Source organism: Lolium perenne, chromosome 2 (genome assembly GCF_019359855.2).
Source record: "Lolium perenne isolate Kyuss_39 chromosome 2, Kyuss_2.0, whole genome shotgun sequence".
Lineage (NCBI taxonomy): Eukaryota > Viridiplantae > Streptophyta > Magnoliopsida > Poales > Poaceae > Lolium > Lolium perenne.
This window is the reverse complement of record NC_067245.2, coordinates 108,327,637-108,343,040: the sequence shown is the minus strand read 5'-3', so window position 1 is coordinate 108,343,040 and position 15,404 is coordinate 108,327,637. Positions and strand designations below refer to the sequence as shown.

General features: G+C 45.8%; 1 long non-coding RNA gene across 1 annotated transcript; it reads left to right on the top strand.

The window, feature by feature from the left end:
- The first annotated feature begins 6,685 nt into the window (after positions 1–6,685).
- LOC139835196 (uncharacterized) lies at positions 6,686–7,228 on the top strand. Its single transcript, XR_011750941.1, has 3 exons — positions 6,686–6,768; positions 6,895–6,975; positions 7,074–7,228. It is a non-coding gene; the product is annotated as an uncharacterized lncRNA (long non-coding RNA).
- Positions 7,229–15,404: the final 8,176 nt, after the last annotated feature.

Here is a 15,404-nt window from a genome sequence, read left to right as displayed (position 1 = left end):
GTGTGTTTTTTGGCCACCAACGATATATAGATCGAGAGAGAGATTGAAATGTATATATATCCCCAAGAATATGTCCAGATATATATTGAAATATATGCACGAATGATATATATATATATGTGCAAGGTATGACATGCGCGCATGCACACTAATTGTATATATATTATGAGGCAACTTAATCAAATATATTTTCATTCGAGAAAACTTGTCAAAATTCAAGTTGATTAATTTATCAGCGCTAATTAGTTGGTCGCCTACTTGATGCACAATGAAGTGTCGTTGGCCTATATATATATGTAGGGTTTAATTGGGGTTTAGGGTTTAGGGTGTAGTGGTTTAGGGTTTAGGGTGTAGTGTTTAGGGTTTAGGGTCTAGGGTTTAGGGTTTAGTGTTTAGGGTGTTTAGGGTGTACGTTTAGGGTATAATTAGGGATTAGGGTTTTAGGGTTGAAGGTTTAGGGATCAACGATCGATCGAGTGCACACACACATTGTTAGAGGCACCCGCGCCTTTGCGCATAAAGTGCATGCGTATATAAGTGTGTTTTTTGGCCACCAACGATATATAGATCGAGAGAGAGATTGAAATGTATATATATCCCCAAGAATATGTTCAGATATATATTGAAATATATGCACGAATGATATGTGCAAGGTATGACATGCGCGCATGCACACTAATTGTATATATATTATGAGGCAACTTAATCAAATGTGTTTTCATTCGAGAGAACTTGTCAAAATTCAAGTTAATTAATTTATCAGCGCTAATTAGTTGGTCGCCTGCTTGATGCGCAATGAAGTGTCGTTGGCCTATATATATGTTGGGTTTAATTAGGGTTTAGGGTTTAGGGTTTAGGGTCTAGGGTTTAGTGTTTAGTGTTTAGGGTTTAGGGTTTAGGGTCTAGGGTTTAGGGTTTGGGGTTTGGGGTTTAGGGTTTAGGGTTTAGGGTCTAGGGTTAGGGTTTTGGGTTTAGGGTTTAGTGTTTAGGGTTTAGGGTTTAGGGTTTAGGGTGTAGTGTTTAGGGTTTAGGGTCTAGGGTTTAGGGTTTAGTGTTTAGGGTGTACGTTTAGGGTATAATTAGGGATTAGGGATTAGGGTATTAGGGTTTAAGGTTTAGGGATCATATATCGATCGAGTGCACACATATTAATTAGAGGCACCCGCGCCTTTGCGCATAAAGTGCATGCGTATATAAGTGTGTTTTTTGGCCACCAACGATATATAGATCGAGAGAGAGATTGAAATGTATATATATCCCCAAGAATATGTTCAGATATATATTGAAATATATGCACGAATGATATGTGCAAGGTATGACATGCGCGCATGCACACTAATTGTGTATATATATATTATGAGGCAACTAATTAATCAGATGTGTTTTCATTCGAGAGAACTTGTCAAAATTCAAGTTAATTAATTTATCAGCGCTAATTAGTTGGTCGCCTGCTTGATGCGCAATGAAGTGTCGTTGGCCTATATATATGTTGGGTTTAATTAGGGTTTAGGGTTTAGGGTTTAGGGTCTAGGGTTTAGTGTTTAGTGTTTAGGGTTTAGGGTTTAGGGTCTAGGGTTTAGGGTTTGGGGTTTGGGGTTTAGGGTTTAGGGTTTAGGGTCTAGGGTTAGGGTTTTGGGTTTAGGGTTTAGTGTTTAGGGTTTAGGGTTTAGGGTTTAGGGTGTAGTGTTTAGGGTTTAGGGTCTAGGGTTTAGGGTTTAGTGTTTAGGGTGTACGTTTAGGGTATAATTAGGGATTAGGGATTAGGGTTTTAGGGTTTAAGGTTTAGGGATCATATATCGATCGAGTGCACACATATTAATTAGAGGCACCCGCGCCTTTGCGCATAAAGTGCATGCGTATATAAGTGTGTTTTTTGGCCACCAACGATATATAGATCGAGAGAGAGATTGAAATGTATATATATCCCCAAGAATATGTTCAGATATATATTGAAATATATGCACGAATGATATGTGCAAGGTATGACATGCGCGCATGCACACTAATTGTGTATATATATATTATGAGGCAACTAATTAATCAGATGTGTTTTCATTCGAGAGAACTTGTCAAAATTCAAGTTAATTAATTTATCAGCGCTAATTAGTTGGTCGCCTGCTTGATGCGCAATGAAGTGTCGTTGGCCTATATATATGTTGGGTTTAATTAGGGTTTAGGGTTTAGGGTTATCTAGCTAGGGTTTTAGGGTTAGGGTTAATTAGGGTTTAGGGTTTAGGGTTTAGGGTTTGGGGTTTAGGGTTTAGGGTTTTGGGTCTAGGGTTAGGGTTTAGGGTTTAGTGTTTAGTGTTTAGGGTTTAGGGTTTAGGGTGTAGTGTTTAGGGTTTAGGGTCTAGGGTTTAGGGTTTAGTGTTTAGGGTGTATGTTTAGGGTATAATTAGGGATTAGGGATTAGGGTTTTAGGGTTTAAGGTTTAGGGATCATATATCGATCGAGTGCACACATATTAATTAGAGGAACCCGCACCTTTGCGCATAAAGTGCATGCGTATATAAGTGTGTTTTTTGGCCACCAATGATATATAGATCGAGAGAGAGATTGAAATGTATATATATCCCCAAGAATATGTTCAGATATATATTGAAATATATGCACGAATGATATGTGCAAGGTATGACATGCGCGCATGCACACTAATTGTGTATATATATATTATGAGGCAACTAATTAATCAGATGTGTTTTCATTCGAGAGAACTTGTCAAAATTCAAGTTAATAAATTTATCAGCGCTAATTAGTTGGTCGCCTGCTTGATGCGCAATGAAGTGTCGTTGGCCTATATATATATGTAGGGTTTAATTAGGGTTTAGGGTTTAGGGTTATCTAGCTAGGGGTTTAGGGTTAGGGTTAGGGTTAGGGTTAATTAGGGTTTAGGGTCTAGGGTTTAGGGTTTGGGGTTTAGTGTTTAGGGTTTAGGGTCTAGGGTTAGGGTTTAGGGTTTAGGGTTTAGAGTTTAGGGTGTAGTGTTTAGGGTTTAGGGTCTAGGGTTTAGGGTTTAGTGTTTAGGGTGTTTGGGGTGTATGTTTAGGGTATAATTAGGGATTAGGGTTTAAGGTTTAGGGATCATCGATCGAGTGCACACACACATTATTAGAGGCACCCACGCCTTTGCACATAAAGTGCATGCGTATATATATAAGTGTGTTTCTTGGCCACCAACGATATATAGATCGAGAGATAGAGATTGAAATCCCCAAGAATATGTTCAAATATACGCACACACATGAATTATTAGAGGCACCCGCGCCTTTGCGCATAAAGTGCATGCATATGTGTGTTGTTCTGGCCACCAACGATAGATCGAGAGAGAGAGAGATTGAAATCCCCAAGAATTAGAGGACCCCCTTGCACAAGTGTTGGCCATCTATATATAATATGAATCCCAATAATGTTCATACATGATAGGGCATATGTGTGAAGCAATTTTTTCCGAGAACTTGTAAAGATTCAAATTTATCAGTGCAAATGGAAACTAGTGCACATTAATTAGAGGACCCCCTTGCACACGTGTTGGCCATATATGTATAGTTTAAATCCCAATAATGTTCATACATGATAGGCTATATGTGAATCAATTTTTTCTTCCAAGAACTTGTCAAGATTCAAATTTATCGGTGCTAATGGAAACTAGTGCGCACTAGACGAGCCCCTTGCGCAAGTGCTGGCCATTACATATAGTAGTTTAAATCTTAAGAATGTTCATACATGATAGGCCATATGTGCAAAGAATTTTTTTTCCCGTGAACTTGTCAAAATTCAAGTTTATCGTTGCAAATGGAAACTAGTCCAAAAAATTACATAGAGGTCCAAAAGAACTAGACAATAACTAATAGGACCTGCAACTTTACAAAAAGGACCCCAAAACATATAGAAGAAAATCAATCGAGTCCTTCTGGACCGCACATTAGATCTCTGCTCCGCATCCTTTCCAGCAACTCCGTCGCCGGGGACGCACCACTTGGGACGGTGTCGCCGGTAGTCGCCAGGATGAAGGAGAAGAATGGCCTCAGCAACGGCATATTGGCTCTGAGAAGGGCCGCTGAAAGGCCAAGATGTTCACGGGCAAGACGGATGACGCCGTCGTATGCCCCGAGCTTGTGAACGTTAGCAGCTTGACTTCCCCGTTGGCCAGATCTGAAGCACTGACCAAAGCAAGCCTCACCGTTAGCGCCATCACCTTGATGGCACCAGATCGAGGTTTGGCCGGCAAGATCCGCCAGATCTGATCCGCCAGATTCACCATAGGCCAGATCTGAAGCCGATGACGAGATCCCCCACTCCATTGCGCCATTCTGCTCATGGGAAACACTGGATCTAAGCTTACAACAACACTAACTCCCTCGGATCCAAATTAGCTGACTCAACTTTGCTTATCTAAATATGGATGTATCCACACATGTTTTTACTCTAGATACATACATGTCTAAGGAAAGTTGAATCAATTAATTTAGTTCGGAGGGTGTACAATATACAGAGAGAAGTCGGCCTCGTCTCCGGCCGGCGAGGCCGCCAGAGAGAAGGGGGAGAGGAGCCGGGGGAGTGAGAGAGACTCGAGAGAGAAAGAGAAGAGGAGAGCTCCCTGGGGAAGAACATTATTTTTGTCGTTCTGCTCGTAGCTTGAAACTGAAAATTTCAGCCCCGCGCCATATCATCCCGCCGAATCCATTCGAAAATCCCGTGACCAGTTTTACCCTTTTAACCCTGGTCTAGAAGTTACAACCCACCGACCATGGAGGGCTCATTCGGTAACAATGAAATATCTTGCCTAGATCCCGAACCCTCCCCACAGGCCCACACCCACCCACAAACCATTCGCCCCATTAGCTCAAAAATACTCTCACACGCCAAAGCTCTGACTCTCTACAGTACTAGATCTGCTTCGCCGCCGGCATACTCCTCCACAGCGTAGCCTTATCGTGTTGGCTGTCCACCCACCTGATCCGCTCCCCCGCCGCCCTCGCCACCGACGGATCTGCTTCACCGCCGACCTCGCCACCGACGGATCTGCTTCAACGCCGACCTCGCCACCGACGGATCTGCTTCACCGCCGACCTCATCCACAGCATAGCAATCAACGCCTTTCCTGTCGACGCACCGGATCCTCTCCAACGGAACCGGGTCTACTTCACCGCGGCCCCCCCCTCCACAGAAGCCGATCTATTCCCCCGACTAGCTCGGCGCACCGGCTGTATCAACTTCACCGAATCCCTTGCCAGCCAACCAGATCTGCTTCACTAACGCCCGCTTCTACTGAAATAGGGTCGACTCATCGTCTCCCGCGTTCGCCGCCGCTGGAATGCAAGTTGCCGCCCCCGTCCACCCCGCCGCAGCTTGGTTAGTACGCTGGCCCGTTAGATCGCGGTGTTTCTTTAGCCATGTTTTGTGTACTCCCTCCGGTTCATATTAATTGACTCTAATATGGATGTATCTAGACACATTTTAGTTCTAGATACATTCATATTGGAGTCAATTAATATGAATCGGAGGGAGTAGTTATTTGCAGATCTCAAATGCCATTAACTTTCTTGATGTGTTACTTCGCATGAAGTTCGTTTAAATATTGTACAGTACAAAAGCATTATCCGGTCGCTACCATCCTGTTCATTCTACTGACACTTGTGTGCATCCACATACTTATAGCCTTATACCCATTCATTTCTCGCCAACTTGTTTTTGTACTGCATGCTATTCCTTTTATAGTCATGCTATGGGCATTTCCAATCTGGTTGTTCTTATACCACGTCATTAGCTCACCGCTAGCCGCTAGCTGTTTTCTCGTGCCTGCTATTCTCACACTGCTTTTATAATCATGCTATGTGCATTTCCAATCTGCTTGCTCTTATACGTCGTCTTTAGCTTATAGCTATTTTTTTCCATGAATGCTCCTGTCGCACAGCTTGTATAGTTATTGCTGCGTGCATGTCTGGTCTTTGTATTATCGTAGACTAACTTATCAATGTTATTTTTCCTAGGGATTGATCATGCGAACCACTTATTAGAATATCCAACATTAACAGCGGGGACGCTAGGGAAGGTTGGAATCTGAGTTCTTGGTTTGTAATTTTGGCAGTTTACTTCCGTTATTATCTATAACCTATATGCATTGTTCCTTATGCAAGAGATTAACACTTGGAACCCTGCCATAGCAATGCCATTCATGCTTTACTATGTTTCTGCCTATTTGATATGCTTGTCTTGGAGCAACTGCGAAGGTGATTTGAACGACATTTGGTCATTCTTAATGCGGTTTACTTTATGTGGAAAACCTTGGCATTACCCAACTCTAAATCTGAATGTCTGAAATTCGTATCTCATGAAAAGCAACATCTAGTTGGTTTTAATCGATATCTCGGTAAATATTGGCTTATTCATTTGGCAGCTCAAGTTTTTTGTTATTTGAAACCAGCTGACTTGGTCTTAAATGTGATATCTAAACACAGATTAAGGACAATGGAGCAGGAGGATTAGCATTTCACTTGATGGCTGAACCTAAAATGATAGGCATGTCGACCACGACTAGTGCACGCAAGAGAAGGACCTGCAACGAGCCAGTATGTGCTCAGTACATGCATCTTATCTTATCTTGTGCTTATTTCTGCTACATCTTTGTTATCGATCTCTACATTGCGTAATACATGTTTGAATAGTTAATTGTTGTAACTATGTTTGCAATATTACCAGAATGCAGTTTTAATGAAGCAGTCATCATTAGAAGATAGTCGCCAAAGCGACCCTGTGCAACATTATGATGTAAGTCTGTGCTTAGTACAAGTTTCATACATTGTCTTATTTATGGAACTTGTTATTATCTTATATCTACATTGCATAATAAATGTTTGAATAGTTCACTGTTGTAACTATGTTGCATATTACTAGAATGCAGGTGTAATGAAGAAGTCCTTAGTAGAAGATAGAGCGCAAAAAAGGTTCCGGGGTGAGCCTATGCAACGATATAATGTAAGTCCGTGCTTAGTACTTGTGACTATCTCATATCGACAATGCTTAATACATGTTTGCATAGTTCATCGTTTAACTCTTTTTTGCATTATTATCAGAATGCAGTTGTGATGAAGCAATCTTCATCAGAAGAGAGGCCCACAAAAAGTTCTGATCTTTCTTCTGATGCATCCTCTCATAGCCGTCAACCTAGACCATTCCTTTCATCAAACAGTAAATATCTCAAGGCTGTACTTTATAAAAGACATGGTATTGCTGCTTTAAGATATGTAGCTGATATGTTGACCAAGAGTACACAAGATTCAATCAAGGCGATTGTCAAATGTCAACGTGTTATTGATGATGCTAATAGAAGTCCTCAATGATTCTATGTAATTTTTTTATTTGGGCACATTAATTGCTTTGTAATTTTCCTAGTTATTTTATTTGTGTATGTAATTGTGTGTATCATTGATACCAGATTTTAGGCTCATGAAATTTAATGCAAGTTGACTAGTCAAACAACCAGGGCCCTACAACAGATTGGTAGGCCCACTTACGATAGTGTGGGACCCACTTTCATTTTGGGTCGGCCACCTACTTATTGGGTGGCAGATTAACGGAAAGTGGGCCCACCTGCTTATTGGGCCGGCCCACTATCTTGTTGGGCCAGCCCACTTGCTATATGGTGGACCCCACATACTAAATGGGCCGGCCCTTTAACAGGAAAGTGGGACCCACATGTGTTTTTGGCCCGGCCCACTATCTTGTTGGCCCGGCCCACTTGCTATATGGTGGACCCCACATACTAAATGGGCCGGCCCTTTAACAGAAAGTGGGACCCACTGTGTTTTTGGCCCGGCCCACTATCTTGTTGGGCCAGCCCAATTGCTATATGGTGGACCCCACATACTAAATGGGCCGGCCCTTTAACTGGAAAGTGGGACCCACCTGTGTTTTTGGCCCGGCCCACTATCTTGTTGGACCGGCCCACTTACTATATGGTGGACCCCACATACTAAATGGGCCGGCCCTTTAACAGGAAAGTGGGACCCACCTGTGTTTTTGGCCCGGCCCACTTTCTTGTTGGGCTAGCCCATTTGATCTATTGTGGACCCCACATACTAAATGGGCCGGCCCGATAGCAGGAAAGTGGGACCCACATGCTAATTGGGCCGGCCCAATAACTTCTTGGGTCGGCCCAGTTGCTTTAAGGTGGACCCCACTAGTTAAATGGGCCGGCCCGATAACAGGAAAGTGGGTCCCACATGTCTTGTGGGCCGGCCCTTTTGCCTGTTGACCGGTCAAACGAGTGCATTCGGCCCGGCCCACATGCTTAGTGGGCCGGCCCATTAAAGTTTTGACCAGTCAACCTTAGAGGTTAGGCCCGGCCCACGTAACTAATGGACCAGCCCAGCTATATAGTTGACCGGTCAAACTAAGTCAGCTGGCCCGGCCCGCAAACTTAATGGGCCGGCCCGCTTAAGACGTGGCAGGCCACGTGTGGGCCTACCATCTACCACGGGGTTTCAGCCGGTTAACGCCGTTAACTGCTAGTTAACGGCGTCTGCCACGTGTCAGTTTGCATGACGTCAGCAGTCAACGGGCTCCCGGAAACACTTGGGCAACGGTCCGATTTTCCGTGGCGGAAGGGCGCCCAAGCGCGACGGACCGAAAAAATCGTCGTAGGACTTTGCCTGACGCAGTTTCGACAACAGAACCCATATCGTCGGGTTAGGCCCATAGGCGACGAAAAATACCCTTAGTGGACGATTTTGAGACGTTGTCTATCAGAACTTTTCTTATAGTGTATGGGCATCAGATAGCTCCCGGTGCTCCCACATCATGTTTTCATACAATTTCCTCCGGGACTCAAGGACCAGCTGTGGCAAAAAGCAAGATATTACTTAAGGTTGTTTGAAGTCCAAGTTCCGAGTTGAAATATGGTCGTTTAACCCGAAACTCGGGGAATATGGTTCGCAACTAAAAGTTATAGGCTACACAATGCTTGTCAAACCCAAAACTCGGGGAATATGTGTGTATACGTATCTAAATCGGAATTCAAGTTAAGTTTTGAGCTAAGTCTTACTCGCTTAACCCGAAACTCGGGGAATATGTGTATATATTTCGGAAAGTTTCAAGTTTTGTGTTCCGGATCAAGTGTTACTCACTTAACCCGGAACCTGGCAAATATTGGAAGATATATATTTGCAAAGTCAAGGGTAAGCCAGGAAGATGGATGTTTACCGTGATGTTCTTGTCGACATCGTACCATGCCATATCATTTTCACGCATGGATATCTTGAGTCGCACCGGCTGCTGAGCCATGCTCCGACGGCCGCGAGGATCCAGAATGGGTCCCGATCCTTGCCCAAGCCGGAGGTGACCTTGCACAGGTCGGATGAGTTCCACCCATCAGTGTATCTCTCCAAGGAGCCTAGAATCTGGCTGCTCCGGCTTTGGTTCGTAATCTGGCCGGCTTGCAGAGCCGACGTGTCACCGATGGAGGCCGCGACTGTGCTGGTATGCAGAGTGATGACTTTCTTCAAGGATGGAGCTTGGGCCTTCGTCTTCAGCGCTTCCGCGAGCTTATCGGAGGTGACAGTAGGAGTCCTCCGAGATGTGATTTCCTTTTCTTCCCGACGCCCTCCGGTGCCAGCGGCTTGCTTGGTGCCAGACGAGGCTGTTCTGGCGGAGGGGTCGCCGATTTGGACGGCGGCGGAGTTGCTGAAGAGGTTGCCGATTTGGTTGATGCCGATGGAGGTTAAGGTGAAGCCGGTTTGGAGAATGCTGGTGGCAGTGTAGATGTGCTGCTTTCTGGTGCCGACAGAACTATGATTGGTTCCGAGTTCCGACGGCTCGGTCTTGTCGTTGTTGGCGCCCAAGGTTGTCGGCCCCAATGTCTTCAGGTTGTTTCGGAGCCGAGGAAAAGTCGGCTCCGCCACAGTGATCATCATGTTCCGGGGCCGTGTTCCCCTCACTTCTTCAGGCTCTGCCGGGCTAGAGCTGAGCCCGCTTGCGGCAAAACCTGGTAAAGGAAATTGGTCGGCTGGTGTTTTGCCATTAGCTGGGCTGGGCATTTGTAGTTTCGGTTTTGGTTCTGGTGGTGGTGTTGGCGTAGCACTCCGGGTGATCTCGAGCGCGACACTAAAAATAAGAAGACAAGAATTATGTCCCTAAAAAGAATTTCATATCGAAAAGAAACAAAGAAGCAAACAAAAGATACAAGTCAAAAGTATGCCGGAACGAAGATGTCGGAATGGAATCTTACCTGGTGGACATTGGTGGAGCCCTTGATCTCTTCTTCGCCCCTAGCGGACCCTCACTCCCAACCTTCCGGCACTTCTTAGCTGGAGGAGCACTGGGGACGACATCAGAAGGAGAGGCTCTCTTGGAGCAGCGCTTGGTCTTCGTGGCCGCAATCAGTGTCCTCCAACACATGAGTGTCCGGATCAGCTAAAGCTGGATCCACGGAATATGCGTAGGAGATGGGCACGCGGCCATATACCTCTAAGATTACGCAATCATCATCATCGCTGCTAGCATCATCCGCCCAGGTCCTTGATGGATTAGGGGCAGAAGTCTTACCGGATCCCACATTGATGTCGGCGTCCATCTCGTCCAGTGGCGTGTTCTGGACGGAATTTGGATCCTCCTGGTCCAACTCGGTCCGGTCCGCCGTGTACTCGGTGATGGCATCAACCTTCTGCCATTTGAAGTTCTGAAAAGGAAAGTGTATCGATTAAAGTCACACCGGTTAAAATCATGCCGGAGAAGTTAAGCCAAAAAATATATTCTGTAATACAACAAGTTCTTACATCTGGTGGCCGGTTATCCCGGGAGTATGGCTCCAGAACCCATTCCCACGCTAGGTTCTCCTTCATCTCGGTCTGGGCGATAGCCTTGACCTTAAGAACAACCTCCGGCTTAGACAACTCGAAGGCGGTGATCCGAGTGGGGTCCATCGGGCCACTCATCTGGCAAACCTTATGACACCGATGTTGGAGCGGCAGAACTCGCCGGGTGATGAATGTGCGGACGGTATCATCGACTGAGGGCATCTCTTCCTCCTAAGCGCCTCAATGTATTCGCAGATCCGGTTGGTCTCTCGGTGACTCTCTTTCGGATTGTAGGTCCAATTCAGCTTGGTTGGGTCGCCAGCCACGTATGCCGGCAAGTTGATGAGGTCCGTGAGGCCGGTATTCTTGGTATAAAGGAAGGCTCGTTGCCATTTCCGGCATGACTCTAAGCCGGACATCTTGACATGCCGGCTATTCCGGCGCGGAACGACCATGCAGGCGCTGCATTGCACCATTGGCTTCGGCTTCGGCTTCGGAACCGAAGGATCTTGGATCGAATTAGTCCGAAGGGAGTAAAGCCGGGCCCAAAGCTCCAAAGAGGGCAAGAGGTCTACATAACCCTCACAGAAAGCGACGAAGGAAGAAAGGATGAAGAAGGCATACGCTGCTAGATGGTGTGGCTGAAGCGCATACCGGTTAAGGAAAGCACGCATGAAGCCGCTAGCCGGCAGCCCTAAGCCGTGCATGAAATGCACGGTGAAAACTACATACTCGCCGGGTTCGGGCTTTGGCTCTATCTCGTCGGCTGGAAGCCGGCACTCGACCCCTGCAAGGATGCGTCTGGACTTGTAAAGCCAATCCACCTCGGCCGGAGTAACATTCGACCCTTCCCACTTACCACGGGTGTAGGGATCCACCCCTTCCTCCATCTCCTCGAAATCGTCCTCCGTGGCCACGATTTCATGCTCCTCTGGACCCATTGAGCTAGATGTCGGAATAGGGGAAGAATGAACCGGCCCCGTCGAAATAACCTGGTGATGAAGATCTAGAAAAGAAAAGAAAAGAGAAACAAATATGAGAGACTAGGGAAGATCCTAACTCAAGAACATGAAGAACGTGAAGAATAGAGCAAAAAACCAATCTAGAAGAGGAGGGATCCAAGATCCAACTCACCTTGTATGGGTGGTGCCATAGGTGACTTCGGTCACGACGGTGACGACACGCTCGGTGGCGGCGGCGCTGGGGCAAATGCAATCCGGTCGACATAGGCGAGCGGCGGCAGCATGTGCACGTGAGGAGCTCCGGCTGTCGTTGCCTAATCGACGGTACCTCGGAGGAGGGATCCTCACGAGGGGGAGAAGAAGTAGGGGCCATAGGGCGGAGTGCACACGGGACGGTGGTACGCGATTTACCCAGCTTCGGAACACCTGCACGATGACAGGGCCTACTGCTGCTTGTCTGGAATTATCTGGGCGCTTTCGCGATGTTACAATGAGTTGTTGTTCTGCCCCTAGGGCTCCCGGGATCCGGCTTATAAAGGCGCACGGATCTAGGGTTTACATGGAGAGTCCTAGCCGGATTACAGATAGCCTAGCTACGGTACAATATCTTGCCGTGCACGTCACGGATCCGCCTTCCATATACGTCGTACTGGATCCGGGTTCCTCACGGGCCTCCGCGGATCCGGGTTACTCCTAATGTCGGTACGGATCCGGCTTACTGATCCTGGGCCGGACTTCTTCCTTCATGATCAACAGCAACTGGGCCGCCCGATGGGCCACATGCCTCATCACCATCTGTGGGCCACCCGGGCTTGCCGGATCTAGGCACTGTCGATGGTACACCCATGAAGTATACCCACAACACCGGCGGCGACGAATGCGATTGCGAGGAAGACGAAGTGGGAAGTAATAGGAAAAATAACCTAAGGGACGATATACATAGCGCCGGTGAGATCGTGGGGCGCGGATCCAATGCGCCCACGATCCCACTAACTGCTCATGTATCGCGGCGGTTACACACGTTTGGAAGGCCACACCAAAGGCCACAAGGATCCCAACCACTAGCACTTAATGAGCACGGTTATCGGAGAGGTGCTACTCATTAGACTACGGCGATTTGACATCTCTGACGACAGTGGCGCATGTCTCTGGCATTTGTGAGTTACGAGATATTCTCGATCCAAGTTGAGGCCCAATGGCGCAAGGTAATTCGGAGAGAGCTCCAGATAGAAAGCGAGTTTAATATGAAGGCCCCTAAATAAAAGTATGCCAGATAAAAAATCATCTGCAGGGAAGTTGCCGGATTAAATTAAAACTGGGATGATTAACCCAGTATGCGAATATGTGTGGCAGTGAACCTGCTGCAGCCCATCAACTGGCACCGCTGGACCACACCGGCTTCGGGGACTAATGTCGGGGGATGACCCCCCCGGTAGGTCAAGAGCATGGCTAATATGCTTAAGTCAAACAACTAATTACCGGTTTATATGAGTAAGCTGGATAAGCTTGATTATTGCTTAATACGATGGTGACCAGATTAAATGTCAACTGGATTGTATGATTTGGAATACCGGCATGAATATGTCGGATTACAGCTGCCGGCGTCCCTCAAGCCGGAAGAGTCAAGTTATGCCGGAGCATGACTAGAAGAACAAAGGACGAAGATCCAGCATGTTCAGATAAAACCAGGATAGGGGTCCGGCATAGACCAACGGTCATATGCCAGTCCCAAAGTCAAAGATCCAGTCGTACCACTACAGACGTGGAGGAGATACAGAGGATCTCCTCATGACGAGAGCCATCGCTAAGTTCCAACAGAAGCCAGAGCACCCCGATGACGAAGAAGGCTACAATGCATGCCAGATGCCAGAACAGAGAAGTACATCAGAGTGAAGTCAAAGCTACGGGCCAAGTGCAGCCCAACGTAGGCAAAGATTCCCAAGATCAGCCGATGCTAGGGTTTCTCCCATGTATCCTACCTCCTCACTATATAAGGGGAGGTAGGACTCCCTTGCATGGAACGCCTCTAAAATACTACGATCAATCTTTCTCATTCTGCCTCTAGCGATATCACTTCATCTTCTACCTCTCGCATACAGCTTGAGGAGCGCCATTGTAGCTCTCATAGTGTGCTTATACATCGCAGACAAGCAGGAGTAGGGGTGTTACCTCCTCACGAGTGCCCTGAACCTGGGTAAATCTCGTGTCTGTTTGTGTGTGTTTTTCATCTCCCCCTCCTCTGGACCCCCTCCGGATCCCCCGGGGCACATCGGCCCCAAGTTAAGCCTACCCATGGCATCTGTTTGTTCACCACGACAACAGTGATTCGTGCGTCCCCTTTCCCCTAATCCGGTTTGACGAACTGATAGCGTCAATAATAACTCAAGACCGGATACATGATTCAGAACATGAGGTGTGAAAAAGAAACAGTATACACCATTCCGTAGCTCCGATGGCTTCTGGGGTTTAATTGTTCATATAATTCGAGAAATGCATTACAACTCGATTCTCTGGCTTTATAACACGGCTCAGGCTAGATGGAAGGATTACATCATTACCAAAAAGTAACGATAAAGGAAAGAAGAGGGAAAAAATGGGGGACGGTGGGAAGCCCTTAGTCGACATCATTCAACCGGGCCATCCGATGAACCTTTAAGTGACGACCTTGATCATCTGCTAACTGATTGATGAACACAATGTGTGGCATTTCCAGACATCGCAGCTTCCAGGTTCAGTTACTAGTTTGGTCATGCCAATTGCTTCCCTTGAAGATCACACTTGTCCTCTCAAGAGTGGGAACTGAGAAATATGTCCTTGATAAACTTTGCATCTTCCGGGGTGGAGGCGACATTAGGCAGATTAACCAACTTAGATGAGCTACTATGTGCTAGAAGGTTCAACATGCTCATTATCATTATTTTTGGGGATAACTCTTCTTTGAATTATAGTTTCTAGTATACATTGATGTTGCCAGCACTTTCTGCTAGAAGGTTCAACTAAGCTTTCGTACAGACTTTGGTTCCAATAAGTCTCATGGAAGCCCATGTGAAACTTGCATGAGTTTTCGAGTGGGTTTGATCTTTGTTAAGGTTTGAAACATGTTTTTTTTTTTTTTCATATTTACAAAACGTATTCAACATAATTTGATATTTTGTGAAGATCACACCAAAGATAAATACGGCGGCGAAAACGTGTTCATGATCAGACTTCCAGCTCACAATATGTGCTTCTTTTGTATTGTGAAAAACTTGAATTCAAATAATGGGAGGAGGGAAAGGTAGATTTTCACGAAGTGTTAGATTATATACTTCATTCCTTTTTATAAGGCATGCACACTTTTGGGGAGAAACTTTAACTAGAAAAATAGAACAATAATATCTCGATTATTTTGTATAAAATTGAAAGTTAGATTCATACTAAAGAACACTTTCAAATAATATAAATTATCCATTCAATAATCCTCATTTTTTTTGTCAAACCTAAATCCTAAAAATCTCTGCATCTTATAAAAGGGAAGTAGAGATACGAGTATTCAAAATAATGATGTCATCAGAAAAACAATTAATTTTTTTAAACAGAGGAGGGTAAAATAGCTCACCGCTCAACAATAGTCGTGAGATGAAGAGAGAACGGGATCCGGTTGGAAGAA